Below are 24641 nucleotides of genomic sequence, written 5' to 3'. Positions count from 1 at the left end.
TCTGCGTCAGTGATTTTTAACTTCGCGCATAATTTCGCAAGAAAAATAATTATTTCTAAAAAAGTACGGTCTGGGGAAATTTCGCCACCCTACGCTAAGGGTAAATTCGCACCTATTTAAAATACATATTTTTATATTTGACGAGCTGGCTAACGAACAGACTACCAGCAGCAGCAACAAATATAGGACGTCAACAAAAATGGTACGCTTGATCAGTGTAGCATATTTTCAGGCGTTAAACTCCCTACATTTTTCAGGTGACGAAATTTCCCCAGTTGTGTGGTGATTTTACCCCCCTGTGTGGTGAGATTGCCCCAGTATATTGGTTTTACATTTTATTTTTTTATAAATCACCAAGCTAATTAAAAAAATAGGGGAATGTCACATTTTAAAGCTTGGTGCTAACCGCATTCAACAATAAAAATAGAAATATGATAACGTGTCTCAAGATGGACAAAAAATAGCTTTGAAAAAATGCTGACGAAATTCCCCCACTCTCCCCTATTGTTAACTAATAAAACAACACAATGATTTATATTATTAGTTTAAGAATATTTCATACTTCATTTGAGCATAGCTTATACCTCATTTACAAGTAAATCGGATTAAATTTGTACAAATAATAATATTAACCCTTCACTCTAAAGCAATTTTCATTAAATTTTTAAAATTGTTTTTTTATTTTTTGCATTATTTGAGTAGAATTTATACTTAATTTAAGTATAATTAATTCTGGGTTCAAGAACATTTCATACTTATTTACGCCCGAAAATGTTCTCAAATTAAGAATGTCGGTTTAAGAATAAAACGTTCTTGAAATGAAAAAACAAGCCCATTTCGTACCTGTCGCCCTTTCAAGAACATTTGGGCTTGAAACAAGCACAATGTGCTTGGTTTTTTTTCTGAGTGTACGGACGGACAGACAGACCAACGGACAGAGCTAAGTTATCCTGTTCAAGAATATATTTACTGCATAGGGCCCACCGAGTTCAATCAAGCAAAAGCACCTCTTAACGAAAATTTTGTGACGATTGCACCTTTATCACACAAAAGTTCCGATAATGTTCACTAAACCAACCCACTATGGGGAATTTGACCACTTTTTTTGGCCAATATTAATAACTCCGTCAATTTTAAAGATATCAAAGAAGAACTTTGGCAATCGTTATTATTTATCACAACGCATATTCTGCATGAATATCTTTCGGATCAGACAACTATATCATATAGCTGCCATAGGAATGATCAGATCAACTTTGCTATTTTTAGAGATAAATGCACAAAACTTGATAAGTACCGTTTTAATACAGTATTAAAACCACATACAAAATTTTGTTAAAATCGGAAGAATATTTCTTTTAGTTTCATAGAACCGAAAATTCTCAGAGCTTACATGCCATTTCTTTCAGTTTTTTATACAGTTATAGATTTATTTTTCTTTTTACAACCTCTTAAGCCCGTTTTTATTGTCAAATGGTAGCGATAAGTGTTTTTGCCTTACTTTAGAAGACATTTCCAATGTAAGTCTATTGATATCTTTCTTCCACAGTGCATACAAAGGGGCATTTGCAAAATTTGAGGTTATGATCTAAAAAACTAAATTTCTCCAAGAATCGAAAAAAGTGAATCTTCTGACTATATTCATTTTAAAGAGAATTTTTTACTCTTTAATTCCCAAAGGTTTGATTGATGGACTCCGCTGGACTCGCTTTATATCTCTTTTTAAAATTTGGTTTTCTTTAAAAATATTCGTGTTAGACCGGTCACAAAAATAATCGATTACAAGAAAACCACGATTAATTTAGATTGTTTAATCACACAAATACTTAGTGCACACTACCATCCCTTGAATTAATTCCAAAAACTCCACTTAAATTGCTTTAAGACTCTTATTTTTAGCATTTAAATAGTCTCAGCATTGCGTCAAATTTCTGAGGCGTAAAAATGCAACATACAGCAGCTGATCTAACAGCTGTAAGTAACTGTAACGACTTTAAAAAAATGGGTTTTGGCCAAAAAAAGTGGTAAAATTCCCCATAGTGCAACCGTTTTTGGTTGGATAAGATTTCTATGACCGAAAAAATATTCTACACTCGAATAAATAAATAAAAGTTCTAAAATTTTAACATTCGGCTCGCTTCAGCCAAATAGATCGCATTCGAATATTTTTATCAAAAATTCAATAGTGCTTGCAGGGTGGCACATTGTTGCCCATTGCTTCCCAATGTTCCCCATTGCCCCCAACAGCTCTAAATTTTCAAAGAAAACTGTACTTACGTTTTGTATAAAGGGAGATTGGAGCAAGGATAGTAAGAACAATTTTCTTGAACAGTGGCGCAGTGGACGCAGTGGCGGATCTAGGCTTTATCACCTCCCTTGAATTCGCGCATGGACGTACGTAAGAACCAGGGCTGCCATTTTGTCCTTTTTCCGGACAGATCTGTCCTTTTTATGGCTAGATCGACTCGGCTAGTGACCCTGATCAAGAATATATATACTTTATGGGGTCGGAAACGCTTCCTTCAAGCTGTTACATACTTTTGCACGAATACAATATACCCTTTTACTCTATAGAGTAACCGGTATAAAAAGAGGGAACGTTATAGTCGGGTGCCCCGACTATCAGATGGAGATAGAAAACTTTGATCACGCATAACTTTTTAACAAATGGTTTTTACTTTTCCGAAATATTTAAATTTTTAAAATCGTATATAAGCGACCCTGATCAAGAATATATATATTTTATAGGGTCGGAAATGCTTCCTTCTAGCTGTTACATACTTTTGGACGAATACAATATACCCTTTTACTCTACGAGTATGATTCATTGAGACCTATAGACCTATAGAAAGAGCACTTCAATTCCGTTTAAATGACACAAAAATGTTCTTAACCCATTAAGACCCGGTGAAAAGTGAGAAAATTTTGTAAAAGTCAAATTTTCAACTTTTTTCCTGGGGCTTAAAACAAAAATGTTTTGATGCAAAGTTGTTCCCCAATTAAAATTAATAATACCTGCAAAAAATTTAAATGGAGACACCTCAGTAAAAGTAAAAAAAAATTATAAAAAATACAAGGAAAAATATTTTGTTTTTATACCCTTGTAGAGGGTATTATAATTTCAGTCAGATGTTTGCAACGCAGTGAAGGAGACGTTTCCGACCACATAAAGTATATATATTCTTGATCAGCACCAATAGCCGAGCCTATCTAGCCATGTCCGTCTGTCCGTCTGTCCGTTTCTATGCGAACTAGTCTCTCAGTTTTAAAGCTATCGCGATGAAACTTTCCCGAAAAACTTCTTTCTATTGCAGGTAGTACATATGTCGGAGCAAGCCGGATCGGACCACTATATCTTAAGGCTCCCATAGGAATATTCAAACAAATATAAGAAAATTATTGTAACTTTGTGGGAAGTAGGCGTTTTGATTCTTGACTTCTTGACTTCTAAATCTGGAATCCCTGGAACTGCACCGAGTGAGCATTCTTTTATCTGCAAGGGTATATAAGCTTCGGCTGGCCGAAGGTAGCTTCCTTTCTTGTTTTTTTTGCCTTTATTATTAATTTTGATTGGGGAACAATTAAGCCCCAGGAAAAAAGTTGAACATTTGACTTTCAAAATAAATTTACTAATTTTCTAACTTTTCAAAGGGTGCTCAATGGATTAAGAACATTTTTGTGTCATTTAAACGGAATTGAAGTGCTCTTTCTATAGGTGTCAAAATTTTTCTATTATAAGTTAAAAATATGAGAAGATGTAACTTTAAAATTTTTCAAAATAATTATGCCGACGTGTAGTCGATCAAATACTTTTAACTTGGCGTCTCAAAGTTTTTCCCATAAGCAATCAGAGAAAAGAAATTATTATTTTGACCGCTTCAAGGAAAACCGTTGTTGGGCTGCAATTTTCAGCTTTGTATGTATGTTTGTGTTTTACCACCTCTGAAGGTCATTTGGGACGTTGAAACGAAAATAGGAAAGCCCAATCAGGAACCCTTTAATCCCATCGCAGCCGGGTCTAATTGGAATTCGGTTGTGTTATTGTTATTGTGGCCCGCTCATTTATAATGAACTGAAAATATTTGTGTAATCCTTTTGTCGTTTTTGTCGCTGTTTTGGCATAAAATTAATTACATAATTTAATTTAAAAGCAATTCATTACATTTGCATTTGTGTGTTGTTGTTGGCCTCAGTTTTAATCCCTTTCATTAATTGCACGCAGAATGCAAAGGTGAATAGGGGGTCTCAGATTTAGCCCACTTTTCACCCACTCTTCCCGTTGGAACTATCGAATGGGAAGCTGTAGTGATCGGGAAATGCAATTCCTGTTAGGTTTAACAGCTGTTAAACCAGTTTGCAAGTGGAAACATCTCTTGAGTGCAAAGGAAAAACTCAAAGCGCGCTCTCCAAGTTTTTTCCTCTGCTGTTCGACTCACTCGGCTGCGAGTGCGAGCGGGACGACCGTAGTCACCCACGCTCCGGTGTGACCGCGCCTGCGCAGAAGGGAAATACCGCGAAAGTGCAAAAGTACCAGAATCTCCCTGCTACATCGCGCTAACTCTCTCCCTCTGCGTAACAGAGCGCTCTCCAAATCGCTGAATTTAACATTTGAGCGCGTCAATGTGGTAGAAAAGGGAAGCGCATTGAGTTTTTTCTCTCTCTCTCGCTCGTACGCACACCCACCCCGTCGCCTGCTCTCTCAACGTTGTACCTTAACATTTCTGTTAGAAAACCTCTCGACTTAACATTTGAGCGAAACAGAGCGAGCGTTCCCTCTCGCTCTACACCCACCCCGTCGCCTGGTCCGTTGTTCGTCGCCGAGTCCGCTTTGCCCTCTCATTCGGCGAAAATTATTGGTGGTGTTCGGTTCTACGTCGCGCAAGGCAACGTCTCTAAAGTCCAAGTCTCGCAGAGGAATATATCCCAGAAAATCGGAAATAAGATCCAGCCAAGTTCACGGTGTGTAGCAGCAACGAGCGAATACACGGAGTTACGCATTGCGAATGCAAATTTAGGTGTGCGCAGCGAAACAAAGCACTGAATTGTTAACAAACGTGAAATAACAATCCGGCAAATAACCCGATACCGATTCGATCTACATCTACAGCAAAAACGTGAGCTTCCCCACTCTAGAATTGACGATTTTATGGGCCCTATTTTTTAACGGCCGCGTGAGTTGTCCAGAGCGGTGTTTGTGTTTGATTAACAACAAATTAAGCATAATTAAGCGTTCTCTCGGCGTATTTTCTCTGCAGTTTACTGAGTTTACTTCCCCAACCGGCGAAAAAGCCGTCGCGTGTTGCTGTCTGTGTCTCCGAGTCGCCTGTGTGTGCGTGTGTGTGTATTGCATACAGCTTTTTAAACTTTGTGCAAAATAAGTCCAGCATCCACATCCACTCAAATTGATTTTTGTTCTCCTCCGTCGTTATTTTTCCTATTTGCCTTCTCGCGTTCTGCGCTCTTTGTTGTCATTGCCGATTCCCTCTGTGCCTGCATTCGCCGTGATACCCTGTAGGTCCGCCAGTCGGCCGGGAATGTGATGGTCCCGCTTTGTTTTGGTGCCGAAAGCCACCCCTTTAATCGGCTAAGGGGCCCATTTTCACTCCCATTTCCCTACGAGTTCGCATTTTGCTGCCCAAAAACCAAAATCAAAAACCAGTCCCAATATGCTCTCTATACCCTTGGCAAAAAACGCGCGTCTTTCTCTCCCGCTCGCCCTCGCTCTCAGCGCAAGTCGCTCTCCTCGCTCAATTGTTCAATTGCCAGACAAACTGGCTCTGCTGCAGTGGTGTGCGTGTGTGTGAGTGGCGTCGGGCAGTGTTGCCACATCGCCGCCCAGTTGGACTTAAGAATTCTAATTGGCGTGGGCAGCGGCTTGCAAAGCGCGCTTTTTCCTTTGCCTCGTTTCTTTGTTGTTTCTTCTGGCAGTTAACCCCCAAGGACCAATGTACTTGTTTTTGGTATATTCTGGACCAGTTAAAAACTTACAAACTTATATCTTTGATGAATGTTCGCAAAGAAAAATGTAATTCTTATCCTTAAGCACGAACTGGATAGGCGGTATCCTATACCGTTTGTGAGCTAAAATTAAGAGATTTTGATGTGAAACTTCGCAATTGTAGAACTAGTTTGAAAATTGATCAAGGCAAATCTGTCATATTTCTCTGCCCTAGATCGAAATATCGAAAATTCTAGAAAATGCCTTTATTGTCTGAAAATCTATTTTCGTACAATAAGTATATAACGTCTTATCTTCGTAAATATTTTTTTTAGCTGAATTCAAAATTTTGTGAAATAGTATTTTAGATTTTAAAGAAAGGTGTCTAAGATGTTCAAAGCTATTTTTTAATCACTTCTGAACGTCTAATGCGCTTTTATAAGTTAATGTTTTAAATTCATTTAAAATTCTATAAACTCAAATGAAATCAGTTCGAAAACTTTCCAATGGAATTGTCAGTTGGCGCCTGGCCACACAATACAAATAACAATCTACGAACTCTCTGGGCTAACTTAAAAGAATCAATTTTGGCAGCAAGCCCTTTTTCCCTTCTTTTTCTGTGCTGTCTAATCACTTCCGCGTCGTCAAATGTTTGACTTGCAAAAAAGGCGTTGCCAGGGCTCCTTTTTGATACATATTTATATATACGAAATATAAGTCTTATCAGACCCTGCCAAGGCAACAAATTCATCCCGAGGAAGTTTTTCGCAGCTTTGCCTTTTCATTGTTGTTTTTGTTGCTGCCTGCAGCTGGTGAACTCAATTGTGATTACTTTCGAAGGCGAAACCGTCGCCCTCGTCGTCGCCTCGCTGCACTTGAAAACGGATTTGAATCTGCCCTTACACTGAGAATTATAAGGTTTACGTTTTGAATTGACATTTTGCGGTTAGTTTTTTAACGTACCCCTTTATTTTCAAAGATCTAACATCGATAAAATACGATTTCTCAAATCTTTTTTATTTATAACTGGTTTCTCTTCAATTTTAAATTATATCGTAAAATCCAAACTAGAAATATCAGTACAGTCGAGTGGATTGACTATGAAAAAACACATTTAAAGAATTGTTGACTACTTAAATTTGTGATTTTTATATAAACTTTTTATATTGATAATTGAAAAAAAAAATTTTAAACCGTAACGAATCCTAATATATAGAAAAGTGGGTGCGACATAGTTTCAAAAGGAATTTATCAAAGACCATGAATATTTTCCAAATATTTAAAATTGGCATTTTGACTTTAAAATAACAAGTTTTTTGAAATGCCTAATTGAACAGATTTCAAAATATATGTCTTCTTGAACAAATTAAATCGCTAATCTAAATATAAAAATAAAATTGCATAACAAATTTCAATGGAGCCGGTTCTTTGCTGGTTAAAATAACCTTTAATTTCCTAAAGCTACTAATCAATTCAATTTAGATTAAAGTAAACTGATTAATTCATGTCTTGAATGTTAATTTAATCCGTTTTATTGTTGATTGTAGTTAATCTTTATTTTCAGTGCAGAGCTCTACCCAAACATTCCCCACCCCCTTGTTTTCTTTGTTATTGTTGGGGAATATCACTTACTATATTTACGAATGGGGGGCAGAAACTTTGGAAGCTCAGTTCACTGCAATTATTTCATTCGGTTATTCATAGCCACCAATTAGTGCTGAAATCACATTTTATGGCATTAAACGAAATCAGCTGAACCATTATTTAACCGAAGTTCAATTTGTATGTATGTATTATATAAAAAATATATATATTTCGCAAGAATTTCATTTTCATTTAAATAAAAGAACAGACTAGCTTGAAAGTAAAAGTTAATAGCATTAATTTCGATTAACAAATTGATGTTAAATACGTTATTTAGCACATTTTTGGTTAATACAAGAGGCATTGGTTAAGGGTGACTTACTGAATAAAATATTTGCAATGCCTTAAGTAAATTGTTTTTTTTTTGTAGGTACTACATCGTTTAAGTTGAAATAAAAATGTTAATCAACATAATATGCACCTCCAAAGCAAAAATTAAATATTTTGTATTCTACAACAAAGAATCTACATAGAAAACAATAAAGGATGTCAAATGATAGGAAATTAATACATTTTTACTGTCAATAAGTAATATTACTTTGTTTTATAAAAGAAAAGGATAGTTATCAAGATGATTAATTTGTAATCACAAGGTTTATTTCGTTGTAAATATTAAAAAGAACACAGTAATCTTAGACACATAAGTAGGTATCCCAACTTCTCGTTATGCTCAATCCCAGCCAGTTTTCCCATATCACAGCCCCTTTCTCCTCGCTTTTCTTTGGCTCTACGGCTTTTGACTGCTTCGCTTTACGCTTTTGTTGCATTTTCCTTTTAGGCATGTGTTTCCACCTCCTCTGCAATTTTTTCGCACTCGGCCTGTTTTGTGCAATCGCTTTGTCGCCGTCGTCTTCGTCGTCAACGTCATCAGCGTTTTGCCTTTTTTGTTGTGCGCATTTTCCTTGCCGTTTTCCATTTACTTTTCCCCAGTCGCTTCGCTCGTTCGTTCGTTCTGCTGCGTTGGATTTCAACCTGTCGGGCGGGCGAAAGGGGGCGGTGGGTGGTGGTGTGTGAGTATCTGTGTGAGTGTGCGTTGGCTGAACTGCAGATTGAGGTCTGTACTTTGTTGCACTTTCTTGCCCGCCTGCAATTTCTAACTGGTTGGGCTAGGACCCATACCCATAGCCTAGCGCGGCTAAGTCGCTGCAGTCTGCATTCAGCATTCTGCACTCTGCAGTCCGTAGGCCGTTGACTGCATTGAGTGGCGTCGCCTTGCTGCCCGCCACTCCCCCTGCGACCCCTTGCCACCCCTTCACCGCCTTTTATCGTTGACCCTGCGCGCCACTTATTTCGTTCCTCTTCGCCTGCATCTTCTGCTTTCTGCTGCTTCTGGTGCCAGTGCAGTGCATTTCTTTTGCTTCGAAGCCCCACCAGAGCCAAGCACTCAACCCGTTTGGTGGTGGCTTCAGTTGGGGTACAGTGGGCTCTCGGTGCGGGAACCCGGTCTTAGATAGAACCCAAATATGGGGTCATTTGGATTAAGTCGATCCCTTGGTGTAATTAGGCAATGGTTTACGGAACTTCCTGGTATCGTAATTTAAATATCAAAATGTTTCAAAGTTAAGAGATTTAATGTCTAAACCAAGGAATATGTTCCAGCCTGACCAGCATGTTCTGAAGAATTCGCTAACATATTAGGATTATATTAGAAATCGAAGACATTAAAAAAAAATTATCATAGAAACAAAACTATTGTTACATAAATTCTACACTATAATTTGCATCAAAAGTATTAAATTGAAATGTTCGGTATAAAAATGAAACCACAAAATATTAACTTTATAATATTTCATATAAAATTAACACTACTGAGTAAGTAGTTAGAGAGATAACACTTGATTTTTTTTTGGGTGTAGAAAGTTGTCTTAGATGCTTCAGACCATCAAATGTGTATTTTGCTCGCTAATGCTGAAGATAAATTTGAATTTCGAATTCTTTTCATTCCATTCTCTTGCCAGAGACTTGCCATATCGAGTCTGCCCTGTTGTTCAGAAGTGGGCATAGGCATAGGCTCTTTCCGTAAGGGCTTTTGGCTGGTGGTGCTGCTGCTGCCTCACCACTTAACCGCTTTTCCGTCTTTTGGCTTTTGTCTTTTCACACTCTCCACCGAGGGGATGTGGTGGCTCGGTGGAGGAGCAACCACCTGACCTGCCAACCAATTGGCGTATGCCACCAAATGTCATTTAACCCACCCAGCCGCCCACTGCTGCCCGCTCTCTTGGCTGGTGAAATATGCACGGCAAATGTAATCATTATTGATTTTGTGGTCTCTCTGGCACTGTGAGCTGTGAGCTGGGAACTGAGAACTCGGAACTCAGAACTCGGAACTGAACCGGCCCGGAAAGGAGGGGGCTGACTGGGCATTCGCACACATTAGTATGTTAGATTATCCAAGCCGTTGCTGCTGAGGCTGCTTAAATATGCAAAATGTTGACGATCCTTGGGGGCGGCAGAGCAGTGGGCAGACGGATGGGTGCGGGCGGGTAAGGAGACCAAGGACCCGTCACACACATTAGAAATTTAACAGGTTAATGTCCAAAGTCGTAAACGAGACCATTTATTTATGGCCGCATTCCGACTTTTCCTCGTCCACTTCCCCTGTTCCCCCTTCCCCCTTCCCTGCCCACCGCACTCAGTCAGGTTCTCCTAATTTTCATAAAATATATGAGACCACCCCCACTCGAGTGTGTGCGTGTCGTGAACATAAAAATCTGTAAAACAGACGCTTGCCTTGAGAGACCTTGAAGGGCTTTGATAATGACTGCTGCCTCTCTAACCACCTCACTCCCTTCTACTTCCACTTCATCCCCCTTTGTTGCCAGCATAAGCTTTATGTTGTTGAGCTCCTTTTGGGGGTTGGAGAAACAGAAACGCTCGTTTCTTTTTCGGGCCAGCTGTCAGATTTGTCAAAGGAGTGAAGGACTCGAGCGACTTGGGGCAGCTTGTGTGGCAGGAAGTTGCTTTGGCGGCAAGCGGGCGGGCGCGGGGTAATGCATGAGGTTGCGGGGAGGTGGGCAGAAGGATCTGGATTCGGAGGGAATGTATCTATCAATCTTCATAATTGCACGCGAAGGCAAAAGCTGGAAATGCAAGCATCTTTGGCTGGTTCGCTATATCTGCAGATGGCAAATACATAGCACCGTCATTACTCACTAAGAGAAACAATCAGACGGTTGTTCAATCTTCTAAACCGATTATAAACGAGAAAGAATTTGTAGCTTCAAAAAGCGTTCTGAATAAGAAAACTGTTTGAACTGACACAAGAACGAACGGTTGTTATAAAATTTCGCTACCTATATTTTAGTTGCGAGTACTTTTTTGTACATATAGGTAATTATTATTGAGAGCATCCCGGATGCATATCTCCTCTAGTAGTCAAGGAAGTATTTATCAATTCAAAATGATATCTTGTCAATCTGAAAAATATTCGCAATCGGTTCAACCAGTTTGATTTGCATCTCGAAATGTGTATCTGCAGTGCGGAAAACCAGTTGGGTGGGCACATTAAGACCGAAAATAGCTGATATTTCATCAATGCTGTTGACAGTTGCAAAATGTATCGGCCAGTTGCCTAAATTGCATCTTGTTGGACCCCGTCCGATGGCCAGGCAATCGTTTTCGCCAATCAAAAAACGCATTTGGAGATTCGGAAATTGACCATCCTCTGCCGGCACTTCTCAGTTGCCATGCCGCATCTCGTGGGGCATGTGTCTGGCCAAACATTCGTCCATCTACTCAATCATGGGGCATGACCATTTCTAGGAGCTTTTTGAGCCCGTTGCTGCAGCTGTACCCCATGTTGTTGTTGCTAATTACCACACAGCCAAATAGCGAACCGCAAAAAGGCACGGCAACAGAAACTGCAATAAACATTGATTTTTCCAAAGACGTCGAAGCGGCTTTAACCACTTGACCATATTGGTGTCGTCGCTGGGCCTTCTTTGGTCAAAGCAAAAAGATTTTTCTTTCCCAAGAAACTGCTGCAAAAAATTGCCCAATTTGTCGGAGACACATTGCTTGGATAGTTTTTACTTTGTCAGCTCAAAATCATTAGCAACTATAAACGGCATTGTTACTCTGAAGCCAAATGCCAACATATCAATTCTGCTCTCACCTAATATATGTATCTCAGAAGATACAACGATAAGGCAACAAATCTTGTGGAACGTCGGCAATTCGAACAATTCTAAACGGGTCGACATCGACCTGTTTATGCAAATCAGCCGAGAGGCAGAGAATATCTTGTTCGCAAATTTCTATACAAAAAGATGATCAAAAATATACAAAAGCGCGAAAAAAAATAAAAACATTTTTATTGAGTTAAACTGCCTGCAGTGTGTGGGCTGGCCTATAAATGCTTTCAACGAGGAGAACAGGAGGGAAATTCAGAAGGGGGCTGAGGAAAGTCGTGTAGAGCATTTCAATTGCGGGGCGTATGAGATTATTAAGGCAATTTGATGATTAATACTTGTACCTCGTAATAATAAAAGCGTATCAGAGATTGCGGATGATTGACTTGGAATGGAATTTAGTTATACAGGTCTTTCAGTTTATAGCGACTTATTAACACACCCATTTCTAACGAAAAATATTGAGTAGTGAACAGAGGGTCTATAATTTTAGACGTTCCTAATGAAAATCCTAAAATTGTTCGGTTTTTGCAAGCTATTAACCTGAGCTGCAAATTGGAGATCTTATTAAAAGTCTGATTTTTTAAGCTTTTAAATATGCTCGATTGGAAAAATATGGCTCTGTTCAGATACTGATTTGTAAAAGTTACAAACCATTCATATTATTAAAAAATTAAATTCTCTTGAGATAGCTTTATACTGTTTTTCTACGTAAGTTTTATTTTACAAGGGATTACCGGGCAAGAACACTAACAAAATGCCAATCACACGCTGATAAGATCATATCTGAATTTGATAAATATTTGCTAGAGTCCACATTTTTAACGTTTTTCCGTGCGCTTTTAAATTAGCTTTCCGATGGCAGTCTTACCTTAACTTTTTATAGTTTCGGCAAATGGTGTTTTCGCTGATTTCGTGTAAACAATTTGTCCGGCAATTAATTATTTTAAACGTGACGCATAGCGAGAGCTCTAATTTACGCTCGCGCTCTCTGTGGAAATGCTCTCCAGCTTTGTGTTTGATAAACAATTATGATGGCTCTCTAAAAACGCCTTCTGTTTCTGTTTATTTGGTTTTAAATGTTTTTTTTCGCTGTTGCTTTTTCGCTTTTGATCAAGTAAACTAAATGTGTGTGTGCCACAGTTGTTGGTTTTGCTTTTGTTTATGTGTCGGCATTTTCATTCATAGTCAGTCGGACAGTTTTAGATGATAAATCTTTTTATGCGAGGGGCAGCACGCGCTATTTTTTCATATACTCTTCGCGGCTGTAAATGTATCTGTATCTGTAGCTGAAAATGTGTGCTCTGTGTGTTATGGCATTATCATTAGCTCTTGGGATTTTCGTTCTCTTCCTCAGGCAAGTTCATTAACTTTTGGATTGTGCGCGGGGGCAACAATTTGTCAAAAATTCTGTCAGACTTGCGATTTTTTAATTATTATTTTATATACTTGGATTATGTGCACATCATTTCTCCGTCTATATTTTGTTTATTTCTTTCTCGCATTCTCCATCCAATCTGACCCATATGCGTTCCGAGCATTTCTTCTCCATAATTCTCTATTTATGCTTGACATGCGAGCTACCAAATAAAAGTTTGCTCAGGCAATTAAGAAGGCCCAGACAAAGTTGTGTCCGGTTTTAATTTTTGGAGTTGTCTTTGATTAGTTGTTGCTGCCCCACTTGACCAAATGATGGACACACTGACTGACTGGCTAGCTACCTGCTGAGCTGGTTTACTTTAGCTTTTAACATCTGTGGGTTTAGGGGTTAGCAGTACCAGTTCCGTTTCGAAGTAGCAAGGTGACGTCACACTGATTAAAACCGAGAAGGGGGTAGGCTTAGTTGGGCAGCCGACTAAGAGACAACAATGGATTATGCCATATCGTCATAATTCGCATAATATTCGTGCGAATTGCCGTTTAGGAAAAACATATACCCAGTCTTCAAATCCAAGTCAAGGGTACACGAAGTACCGGTTCAATAAAACCAGCATGGAAACCAACCGGACTTATCCTATTCGCTATCTGACAGCTTCCTTGTGCTAACAAGCCAAAGCGTGAGACAAAAGAATAAATCGGATTTCATATTTGCATGATAGATTCGATTTAAAAAGTAATACAAGAGGGGTTTTAAAAATTAAAAACCATCTTTTTCCCATGATGCGCACAGTGTGTAGTGACCGAGGAGTAATTTTCCGTTTCCTGGTCTAGTCTAAACATTCCAAATGTGTTTTCCAACAGCTGGTTGCCAAAGTAACCCGGCCGCAGGAGAAAAAATCCAATAAATTCATCTTTTAGCGGCCAAGTTTGTTTATCCTACAGATACTTTCCTTAGCTCATTTAGTTTTCCGTCTTAAAATTATTTACTTTGCCTGAGTTGCTTGTAAATTGAAAGTTTGTGCCTCAGTAAATTCCATATGCAAATGTTTCCGGTGGAGATTCTGATTTATTTACTTGAATGATTTAAAACTATTTTGTTTTCCACTTGCCTTAAAACGTATACTCATTATATTCTCTGTTTCTCTCGTTTCAGGTACGTGTCCATGCATTCAATTTTGTGCCAACGATTTTTGAAAGCATCTCCCATTTCGTGTAAGATTTTTCCCCGCCCATAAAATGTCTGGCTGTGAATAGATTTCTCGGAATGAACTTTTTCCAGTAGCAGATGTTTTAGTAATTACGGCATTCGTCAGTCTAGTTGGCTAGCAAGCGATTTAGCCATCAACAAATTAGGATTAATCATGGGAAAACAAGTGGTGGAGATTGAGAGGGGGAAAAACGCTTGAGGATTATTTGAATAGGGCCACAACCGATAATATCAGGGGCTTAGGATAGGTATCTTTTATTTTCTTAAGTCCCCCGAATCTTGATCTAAATCAATAATTTTTTGCCACAACAAATTTGGTTTAATAACTGGCACAATCAATATTGGAACCATTAGTTTTTTCGACCCGAAGCGCGCCCAAGAATAGTTAATAATTTCCGGCCGAGAGAGGAAGTCGCTTATTTTGCACAGCGGACCTCCGATCCCCTCTCTCAATCATTTTCATTTGCGGTCGGTTCGGGAGCGGCTTTTAAGAGCAGCGCATAAGTTTGATGGCTGACAAATAAGTATCAGAGAAATGGATGAAAACTCATTTTTCTCTGGCTAAGGAGAAAAACTAGTTATTCCTGCCACTCTTCTGCCTGTTTTTTCGGGCTTGAGAAAAGTTTTCCCAGCCCGGGCAGATGGTGGTTATATCCAGTAGCAAAACTCGTATCATGGCCGAGAGACGTTCGTCTCCTTCCGATGCCTCTGCCTGGCCTGTGCCAGAAAGTTTTCCATCATAATCTACTTAACTTTTGCTGCAATCAATTGCAGACTTTTGTAGCAGCGTTGTGCCGCCTCATTGCATTTTACACAGCCTCTCCAGCGCTTCTCCACCCAGATCTGTGCGAGATTTCTTTGTGTAGATACAAAACGCACCGAGAGATACTTTGCCATTGCTATTGCCTTGCCTTTCGCATTCGTCGAGCGGGCCGGGCCGTTAATAGAAAAGTTGTCAATGTTTTTAGACGGCAGGAGGGGTGAGTGTCAGCCGCTCTTATCTTATCAGTGCAAAACGGGGGGAGGTAAAGTTGCAACATTCTGCTGCCTGTCGTTTGCATAGTCTGTGCTGCGGATGCATCTGCGTTTTGTCCGGCCCGAGATATAGCTATAGCTACTACAGCCGATACAAGCGCATATACGGCACCGTGTACGAGTTTCTCCTACAAGCAAAAGCTATCTAAATACGTACACAAAGAGAGAGAGTACGCACACAAAAGCTCCGCAGATATAGATACAGCCCACAGGCGGCACATGCATTCTGTAGATACAATATCTTAAAGATGCACTGAAGCGTAATTGTTGTTACCTATCCCGTGCTTCTCTCTCCCCCCGCTGTCGTCTCCTTGGCCGACAGGTCTTGTTGAGCTTGCTTGTTAATAATATTGAACAAAAACAAGAAAAGCTATTGGTTTTGCCCGGCAAAGAAGGTTACAGAGTATTTATCAAACAAAGGGCAATGTTCTTTACATCGCAAACGATGGAAAATGATTTTTCCTTTAATGCGACAAAGAGAATGGGTGAATGCAGCTCTGTATATGAGGATTACATTGATTACTAAATTCTACTAAAATTCTTCTTTGACTTGTGACAGTTGGCGAATCAAGGCAAAATGTGTTGTTTTTAAATAGAATTTGTTGTAAAAAATACATTTTTTAATGCATATTTTTGTAGTAAGGAAAGTTTAAAGAGTAATCTCTTATTTAAGTATATACACTCAGAAAATGAATCGCCCTGAATTTTAGAAAATCGCCTATGGATTTGCTTCACTGGCGATTTTTTTCTTTAAAATAAAAAAATTTTCTACTGGTAAAGAAAATTTTCTTCCAATTAATCAAAATTCATTAAATTCAAGAAATATTCCAGAAATATAGAAAAAAATCGCCAGTAAAGCAAATCCATAGGCGATTTTCTAAAATTTTTTTTTGAGTGTACATTTTCAAAAATAAATTAATCATGGGCTTTTAATAATATCCCTTGAAATGATTTGCTGACATATCGAACTGATCAACTTGCCTCGCTGCGCGCTGTTTGACTGACCTGCTTAGTCATCTTGTGGCTGAATTCCCAGCTCTCAATTTGGCTGGGGATTCAGAGGCTTGGGTCAAACCATATTGAACCCTGAAGCCCCCAAAGCCCTCGTCTTCCCATTGTATCTAAGTATCTCGTTTTTCGAAATTGGCACATGAGTCTGGTCACAATCAGTCTCCCTCTCTCTCTCTATCGCATTGCTCCCTTTCGCTCGCTCTTTTCGATTTAGTTTGAGTTTAAGGCTTTGTGCTCTGCTGACTTCTGGCTAATTGTTTGCTGCTGTTTTGTTATTGCTGTTGGCAGTATCTATCTGAGCGAGTAAGTGGATGTATCTGTGAGTATCGAGTATCTATTTGCCATTGCATTGTTGTCTCGTTTGCGCACATAATTGTAATTGATAGTTTGACTTTTACAAAGCGAGGGAGAAAGAGAGAGAGAGTCGGATGCATTGTGCATTAGTTAAGGGCTCTGTTTACAGGTCTGCTCCTCTGTTGTTGTTGTTATTTCTCCGACAGGGTAATTGGATAGCTTCGAAAATACGAAAATAGTCCAGCCAAAGACCTTCAGCTTGACTTGGGACGCCATCGAATCGCTTGAACTGTGATATTTTCCGCATTAAACCTTTGCAAACCAGTTTTCCCCCACAGTGCGCGGCATTACTCATACGCCAAGTGGAACATTAGCACTTCTCTCGGGAGACTCTAGCTCAATTCTTCGCTAAGTTATGTGCATTTCAAATGTGTGAGCAAGGAAAAAAGTTCATTCTCCTCTTCCTTATCCGTTTTTGTTGTTATTCTATCGCAAACTCAATCAAATGTTTAAGTTCTCTTCTTATCCCGCTCGCTCAGCGCACTGAAAACAATGAATAATGCTAAGAGTGGATAAGATAAACCTCTTAAAAATTGTATTTACATCTTATATTTAAATTTTAATAAGATATAGCGATGTAACTATTTTCCTTGTTATATATTTAACGCATTAGTAGATACTTTTTTTCAGTGCATGTGCAGCAAAATCGTTTCTGCATGTGTGTTTCTCGTTCCGTTGGTTACTTGCTCTCTTCCTCTTCTTGCTTTTTCTTTGGCTGTTGGTTGCTTGTGTTTTTATTTTTTTGCGTATATCAAGCGTTCATTGCCCGCGTTTTGCTGTGTCTGCTTTTTTCTTGCCCTGTTGTTTGTATTGCTTTTGGATTTGCTGCATTTTGATTTTGTATCATTTTATTTTTAACGTACACACAATTTGTTAATCTGACTCGTTGTGTTACTCTGTTTTTATTTTTAAATCGCATAATTTTGCATTTTGTTACGATGAAGACAGATAGAAAGGGGAGAGGAGGGGGTGTTAAGTAAGGGTTGTGGGTTGGCAATTGCTGTCTTCAAGGTCACAGAGCTAACCCTCTTTTGTCATGGCTAACACAACATTATGGTGAGAAAGTTGATTATAGAGTTGATATTGAAATTGATTCATGATAGCTGCAAAGATATATCATGTGGTTAATAATTACTTTCAATAGCATAATTCGATTATGACAGAATTATCATTTTTATTGTTACAAACAATGTTCGTTAATTACGTAGCTGTTGTAGCAGGTTATCTGTCTTCTAGTTTTCAGGTATTTCCGATTAAATCGTACCTCTTTTGTTATCGTTAAAATATGACCGATTATAAAATTCCATTTCGAATGTTTAGATACACTGTGAAAAAAGTGAAGTCGAAAACAACAGATAACCATTTAAGTTTGTTCTCGTAAAATTAAAGGGTATATTGTATTTGTCGGAAAGGTTTTTATAAATACCTATTGACACGTACAATTTTTGAAACAAATCAATATTTGTAGGTTGAAATCCAGAGCATACCCTGAATTTGGTTAAGGGGCCTTCAGCATATTTTCCATTGGATTTCACCTGAGAGAGTGGGCTTTACCCCCAAAACCCCCTCTGCATTTGCCCCTGGATTGAATAGTGTGCTAATCACATTGAGTTAGGGAACCTATTACTACACATTTATCACTGCTGTATTCCACCTCACCGCACCACTTTCTGATGGCTGATTAATCTCTCTAGCCGATTGCTTATCAATTTATTGCTGTGGTCGTAGTTTTTCCTTTTGCTGTTGGACTTGCCGGTTATTTCAGTCGGTAGAGTCTGTATGAATGTGCAGTTTTTGTATTTATAGAGCTCCGCGTGTAAGGGCCTCAGTTACTCGTGCTTTGTCTTGCTGCTGTGTTTAATTTGCCGCTTTAATTCAACTTGAACGTAATCAAAATACAGCAGGAAAGAGAGGTAAGCGAAACAAGCTGTTTCGCATTTTATTTTAAATTCTATTTTTATTCACTTGCCCATGCGTTTTGCTTTGCCTCGTTTCGCTTTGTTTTTGCTGCTGCCTTTTATTTATTTTTTTTTACATTTTTACTTTGGCCTGCCAACTATTTTTGTTTACTATTTACTTTGTGTTGTTGTCGCTCACTGTCCCCGCCGGCATTTGCAAAAAAGGGGCGGGACAGGGCGGTCGGGCGGAGCAGAGGGCTTAGTGCGTTGATTTCCCGACCTAGCCGGCGACAATATTTGTTGTGCACTCGACGCCAAAGCCGCCAAGAGAGGCAGGGGAGCCCCAGGATCCACAAAAGCGGGTATACTATATAATAGCAGGGGCACGGGGAGGGGGGCAGACAAAGGCCAATGGGAAGGCAGTCCGTCCGGCATTCCTAGCACTAGACTGAAGAAGCCTAGGCATTTTTGCGGTTACAGTGGGGCAAGAAGCGTCTTAAGTTGAATAAATTTTATGTGGCCTCCTGTTTTTTCTTGAAATCCGTTCAGATGAAATGTTTCGTAAACCAAATTTTAAGATCAAATCTAGATAGCAAATGCTTTAGAGTCTACGCCAATTAATTTATTGTAAGCTTGGTAAACTTTAAAAGGAAAGGGCATCAAATATTTGATTAGATACCACACACAAAAAAAAGCATGTTACCGTAAAATCGATATGGCCATGTAAATTTCAGGTCATGCAAAACCCATATCGTTTTTACATGAAGTATTCTTTTCGACCAGGTCAAATATACCTGGCATCAAATTTAAATTGATCTTAAATAATATAAAATTGCTCTACGTTTCGTATCGATTTTTTTTTTGGGTGCAGTCGCTAATCTTATTTATACCGTTCGTAGGAAAACAACTGTTCATAATTTATAATTTTTAAAAAAATAATACAATTTGAGAAAGTATCATTAAGATACATTAAGATTACCAAAAAAAGATCTGTCAAAGTCAGTTTCACTCCCGTTTTCAACACAACTTAACAACAAATAAATTAAATCAAAACTCAATTTTAAAAGTTAATCTTTACCACACTTTTTTGTTATTGTTTGTTGTTGTAATCAAGGTGCTTGTTCAGATACTCGTGTCCTAATCCCCTCTAGGAGTTATATCTTTTTCTAGATAAAGGCTTCTCTACTTTCTTTTCAAACACATGACTTGACACAATTCTGATGAAATAAATAATTTAGCTTCAATTTGAAATTATGCCACAATCCGCGTTTCGACCACAAAAGCTTCCCACACCTGATTGTTTATGGTTATTGCCTCCACTGTGCCAGCTCTGGGTCTCTTCTTTATGCCCTCTCCCCCTGAACCCCTTTCGGCACTCCGCCACTGCCTGGCTGCCAAATGAGTTTTGTAGTTGCCTTTGCTGTTGGGTTGCATGCCACTCGCAACGGCGCAAAAGTTCCTAGACCACTCCAAAAAATAAGAAAAAAACACAAAATTTATATGCGCCGTCGCGCATGCAGTCGCTGCCTCGGCCGCTGCCTCAGTCGACGTCGAATGTTGACACGTACGACGAAGTCGCGCCTTGTATGGCTTTCAATGGCAAGCAGATTATTAATATTGCAAATGTGTGCGGAGAGCAGAGAGGCGATAGCGAGCGGCGACTGAGCATCCGAGCCTATAAATGTGACTTGGCATTAGGACTATGGGTTTATCTGCCTTTAAGATGGCATATCGGGGTGGATTAGGCGAGTGTTTCACAGTTACGGTTAGATTAATGTTGCGAAACCGGTTATATTGTGAGTTGCGTCCAAGTCGAGCCCCTTTTTCGGTATTTGAATAAAGCTGAAATTGAAAAACAGAGCAATTAGGGTAAAAGCTTTAAGTGAATATCGTAAACCCGAGGTCTATTAATGGGGTAATGGATAATGTCCAAAGCAATAATGATTTTTAACCAAACTAATTACTGAGGAAACCAATATGAAATATTTAGTATGTTACCTACACTCAGAAAAAAATGTTCCTTAATTTAAGTCCATTGACTTTGATTTAAGGATTAGTTAATTAACAGGTCTATACGTGGACTTAACAATTTTCATCCCATATAAATTGGACTTAAGTCCATGTAACAGTCCATATGACCTTAGGTCCATTTTTAGTCCATTTATACTTAAAATGTATATGGGATGAAAACTTGTAAGACCATGTATAGCCTTATTTAGCCATTTTTAGTCCATCGTTCCTTAATTTAAAGCAGCGGTCGGCAGCGCCCTATTAAGTGAGCATAGGGTTTTGTTCTGCCGCCGCGCTGCTCGCACATGTATAACGTAGAACAGCGGTCTGCACACACACATCGATGAGCTGCCCAGTGCAAATTACTCACACAAATATAAAACAAAATGTCAACGTATGTGTGTGCCGACCGCTGATTTAAAGCCCGCGGTCTTAAATCAAGGTAATTTTTTTTTCTGGGTGTATGTCTTGATTAAAATATTAAGAGGATTTACGTGTTATGATTTCATTTTAGAAAAACAAATAAACATCGTGACATAAATATCCTCAGAAATATCAACTTTCTTATTTAAAAAAAAACCCAAAGAAATGGACAATTCGAAGATTAAGATTTTTTCCGCAACCGAGATTGCAGGTGATCCGTTGATTGCTAGGAATAATTGCAAATCTTTCGGGGAGACAGAGCTCATTCCTCCATCTCTCTTTCTCGCAATCTCTCAGCCGTAGGGCAACGTCATTATCAATATCAAAACTTCATCATCGACTTGGCAGAGAACGCATATTGCACAGTGCACATTGCACATTGCTCGTGGGCAACGTCGACATGCGCCTCTTTTGTCTGTTGACTTCCACTGGGTGCATCAGTGTGCATACATATATAGACCGGGCATGGGCATACTCCACTCGGTACGATATGTACATATCAGTGTATATATTGCGACTGTCTGCGCTTCAGAGTTGTATAGCAATTGAATATTTGCAAGAGATTTCCGTTCATTAAACCCGACAGCAGCAGCCGCAGAAGCATTGCAGAAAGAGAAGGGTATACAGAGGGAAAAAGAGACGAAGACAGAGAGTGGAGATTCACCGTAGGCGGACTTTTGGGCCTCAAGGGGGATCCGTTTGGGGGCGGGGAACGGGACGGGACCTGGTACTCGCTGTTGCTGATTTTAATTTTTATTTCATCCTCCCTCGAAGCGCAGAAGTAGATAAGCGAGCGAGAGTGAGAGAGGAAACGAGTCAGAAAGAGACGGAGACAAGGAGCTTTGGCTATAATTAAATTCCTCTTTAAAGTTTCGCGCGTCGATTTATATGCATTCGGAGGAGAAGAGATCCGCTGCTCTCGGAAAACTAATTTCCCAGAAATCTATTAATTCGCTAAAGTCTTTCAAGCTCAACATCTTTAAATATCAGGTTTTGGCACTAAGTTTGTATCAGTGGTTGTATGGGGTTTTCGGACAAAAAATTTGTTTCTTACTTTTTGAATACCACACTTTCGGCGATTTGCTAGGTTCTATAAAAATACTTTAAAGGGAAGGTATTTAATAAATTCTCTGCATGAATATAAGTGCAATTTAAAAGTTTAAATTGAAATACACCTGTCCGTATACTTCATATTTTTTGAAAGAGTTCCTATTTCTTGCAATAATTTTTCCACGAATAACCTTTTACCCTAGGAAGAATTCAGCAAAGTATATTGAACAGTTTTTGCTTTACTTTGGCTTGGCTGCCAAAATGTTGCCCTCATTTAGTTCCAGATGAAGTGGCCAGAAAGCTGTTAAAATTGATAAAAAGAGATTAGCCCTGCCGCGACGTCCAAACTTCAGCCAAGTGCTCCGAGTTAAGTGAACTACGGCTGAGCAAATTCACCCCAGATGGGCTTGCTTTGCTTGCATATTGATTGAAAGTTCATTATATCGCATTCGCCGAAATGTATCCACCCATCAAAGTTGCATCCACCCAAGAAGACTGCTCCAAAGTTTGACACAAGTTGGAAAGCAACCGCAACTTAAAGTTCAACTCTAAGTTTTTGGGATTTCTGCGGGCAACTCTCGAGCTTTCTCCAACTCCTTCCAGCTCTTTTGACTGTTCCTAATTGCTGCACGTTGCATGTTCTCGGGTTCATCTGGGGCATGTAAGCTACTTGCTGCTGGCTACTTGCACCAAACCCAACCAAAACCCATCATAATACCCTTGAAGGATTTTCGGTGGCCAAAAACCAAGGAGAGTTGGTGGGAATGAATGAATGACCGACAGACTGATGTGTGCAGCGGCTTCGAATCCGGATATCTTTGCTATTTTGGCCCGGCCAAGATTGCGATTCAACTTGAACCAGGAAAACATGTTTGCAACTTCCATCTCGGTGGCATTGAAAACTGTTGGAAAAGGCGGAGGAAAAGAAAAACCAGCAGGTTCCACAACTTTGACTGCAGCTCGGATGGCGAGGAGGCACGCCAAGTTTTCCTGGCCAAACCTGCCTCCGTCCCTCGTTTATTCATAGAACATGTTTGGCCATTTTCTGCTGGCTGCATCCCCGCATTCCGCGCCCCCGTTTCTATTATCCCATGCATTTTATGTTGCTTTGGCTTCTTTTTTGTTTCTCGCTGGTTTTTGCCCGCTGCTGCATGCATTGATGCATTTTTCTTGCTAACAACAGCCAGTTGTGGCCAAGAGGAGGGCGGGGCTCAGCCTTTTTTCTGCAGGTATGTCGCCCCGGTCTGGTCTGGTCTGGTCTGGCTGGGTTCGCTTTCTTTCTCTCTTTTTCGGAATGGCTTTTCACGTTGTCGTTGCTTGTACTAAATATGCACTAAATGCTATTTATTTCCCATGTGCCAGTGAGTGTGCGAGTGCACTAGAGTGCGAGTGTGTGTTTGTGTGGCAGCGAAGCAGCATAAGTTCCCTGAATCTCTTCCTAAGAAGCGGATGAACGAATTAAAAATGCTCTCGAGTTCACCCAAAAAAGCAAATACTTTATGTTGAGATTGAAATGGTTCTGCATTTTGTCTGGCTAAGATAAACCATTTTATTTAAAAGTTGTAATAAGCAAAAGATGTAACGAATAACGATTTGAATTGAGAATATAAAGATACCTTTTGGTTAAATTTGATTTTCTGAAACACGATTTTTACAAAGAGTTAAGGTACTAGATTAGATAGGGTATTTGCTAACCAAAAATTGTTTCGTTCTTAGCTGCAGAACATCTACCTGCCCATACACACATACGTATATCTCCCTTTCTAGTGATCTTCGTGTCCGACCGTTTGGCATATTTTCAGCAGCTTCCAGCTACCCACACATTACCCCAGCGCTTTGGCTCTGGCAATTATTTCAAAAAGTGATTTTTGTTATACAAAAATATTGCATAACTGCTCTGCTGGTGCTGTAAGCTGCGAGTGTGGGTTGAGCTTTGGTTTGGTTTTGGTTGAGTTTTCGTTTTTCGGGTATCCCCCTGCTGCCTGTCCTAAAAGCAAACTTTGTGTGGTATTTGTTTTGATTTTTATTCTTTTTATTTTTATTTTTATTATTTTGCCCCGGAAAAATGTATGAATTTCACGGAAAATCTCCAACCGAGAACTGAAGTATTTCTGAAGGAGTTGTTTTTGTGTGGATTTAAATTCAGCCTTGGCTAACCTTTAAGGGGTTATATACCTTTTTTTTTTTCAAAAAAACGAAAATTTTTTTTTTGCTGATTCCTAAAGTATATCCCCTAGAGAACATCTTCCCAAATTTTCATACAGATCCGAATAATAGTTCGATAGGAAAACAGCGTTTTGCCGCGCTCGACTTCAATAGTTGCAACGTCAACGTAAAACTTTGAATGCGATTATCTCAAAGTCGTGTTTTTCCAAAAGTGCCTTCGCTGTGACCACGATTGCGCAAGAACTATTTGATCGATCTTCTTCAATTTTTTTTTAAATTATTCGTAATGATTGTGCCGAGTTCGTGAACGATTCAGTTTTTATGCGTCAATTTTGATTTCGCAGAAAAAAATTTATTAATTAAATTTTTAGTACTCAAAAAATCAATTTTTTGGA

At 39.2% G+C, this 24641-nt stretch overlaps 1 protein-coding gene across 21 annotated transcripts in view; it reads left to right on the top strand.

Annotated features, from left to right (window-relative positions):
- The first annotated feature begins 4828 nt into the window (after window positions 1–4828).
- Window positions 4829–24641, top strand: part of mub (poly(rC)-binding protein mub) — a 55738-nt gene continuing 35925 nt past the window's right edge. For 8 of the 21 annotated variants that reach the window (XM_017157974.3, XM_017157965.3, XM_017157956.3 and 5 more), the window contains exon 1: window positions 4830–5114. The gene's annotated coding sequence lies outside the window, so the exon portion shown is untranslated. Of the gene's footprint in view, window positions 5115–24641 lie in introns of all 21 variants that reach the window. The other 13 variants (XM_017157937.2, XM_017157896.3, XM_070215788.1 and 10 more) reach the window with 4 other exon arrangements.

Source organism: Drosophila takahashii, chromosome 3L (genome assembly GCF_030179915.1).
Source record: "Drosophila takahashii strain IR98-3 E-12201 chromosome 3L, DtakHiC1v2, whole genome shotgun sequence".
In the NCBI taxonomy this organism is placed as follows: Eukaryota; Metazoa; Arthropoda; class Insecta; order Diptera; family Drosophilidae; genus Drosophila; species Drosophila takahashii.
Note: the sequence above shows the minus strand (reverse complement) of the source record. Positions and strands in the feature narration are given on the sequence as shown.